Source organism: Benincasa hispida, chromosome 4 (genome assembly GCF_009727055.1).
Source record: "Benincasa hispida cultivar B227 chromosome 4, ASM972705v1, whole genome shotgun sequence".
NCBI lineage: Eukaryota > Viridiplantae > Streptophyta > Magnoliopsida > Cucurbitales > Cucurbitaceae > Benincasa > Benincasa hispida.
This window is the reverse complement of record NC_052352.1, coordinates 14,890,010-14,891,595: the sequence shown is the minus strand read 5'-3', so window position 1 is coordinate 14,891,595 and position 1,586 is coordinate 14,890,010.

Genomic DNA, 1,586 nt, shown 5'->3' with positions numbered 1-1,586 from the left:
CGATGCGTTAGTGTGACGAGCTGGGATTACTCGAGCGATTTAACATAATAATTAATACTATGCGTTAATAGTTGTTGTGTATCTACCAATTCTCATCGTAAGCCTTCCATTGCTCAATCTGTTTAGTTAGGAGTAAGAGTAGTGTGTAATCCATTAAACTTCTTCTTTTTACTTTTATTCATCGCCTTAAACGCAATGCTTCACAAGCATTATTGAGTGACAAGTCCCTGTGTTCGACCTCGAATGACTTGAGAAACTTGCGTTTTCGTTATACTTGGCGAGAAGGCAAGAAAACTTGTGATAGGAACGCATGGTCATTGCATACTAGATTAACACATACTTTTCATTCCAATGCATGACCTCCAATGCATAGGCATAAATGCATAACTTGACATACAACACACAAAATATTGCATTCACACCCCATTTTTCCTTAAACACCCACCAATGGCACGTCGTCCTCCTCGTTTCGTTTTTGTTCGCGCTGCTGTGAATCTCGACCTCCGGCAACTCGCAGCTGCATCTCTCCACCTCCAGCCAGTTGTGCCACTCGACTCCACCTCCAGCCAGCCACGTCGAGCACTGACACCTTCGCTAGCTGCGCCTTTCCGAGTTCACCATTCGTCGGCCTAACCCAAGCGTCGTTCACCAGTTCTGATGCAGACAGTTCCAATTGTCACCAAATCGTGGTTGGTTCTATCTGATTCTTCTATTTGGGGTAAGTTTCGTGTTCTTTTGGTAGGCTCATTGTCATTGTTGTATTGGGCCAAAGCTATTTTTTACCCATGGAATTTTGTGGTTGGATTCAGGAACTGTGGTGGTGAAGGAAGTTTCCAAGCGGAGTGAAGGTTCGTTTTGGGGCAATTCGGTATCCTTAGGTAAGTGGATGTAGTGTCAATGCTTTTGTAGGTGGGTTATGCTGCTGTGTTTTGTGTCAGACTATTGTTATAATTGAAGGAACTCTTATTCAAGAGTACTACGAGCGGAAGCAGATCTTTTCAGTTCATTGTGACAGAATTACCGCATAATCATTCAAACATACTTTCATAATGCTAAAGGGATCAAGAAATCATACTAGATGAATATTTCTTCTTCACAGCGAGTCTGAAGCCCAAGCATCTACCTCGAACAGTCACCACTCAGGCAGCAAGAAATGGAGAAGACAACACCATTTAGAGCCCTCAGTATTCTTGGAGTGAGAATCCAAAGTGTGGCCTTTGTTCGGATTTGGTAGAGGGAAGGAGGAAGAGTGACTGTACACAACGATCAAGCAAGTGGGAGATGCGGTCGTCTATCGCATAGACAATATGCTTGATCGTTTAGGTAAAGTATACGATCGTCTAATAAAAGTAAGCGATCGTCTAAACGATCATGTAGGAAAAGGATAAGCGATCGTCCAAACGATCGCGTAGGAAAAACTAAGCGATTGTTTAGTAAATCTTGGAAGCTAAACAATTTCTTAGGAAAAAGGTTAACGATCGTTTAGATAATAGTGCACGATGGTGTAATCGGTATGTGATCGCTTAGCAATATCGTATATGTAAGCGATCGTGCAGTCACTATCGTATAGGCACTGATTTTCTAAA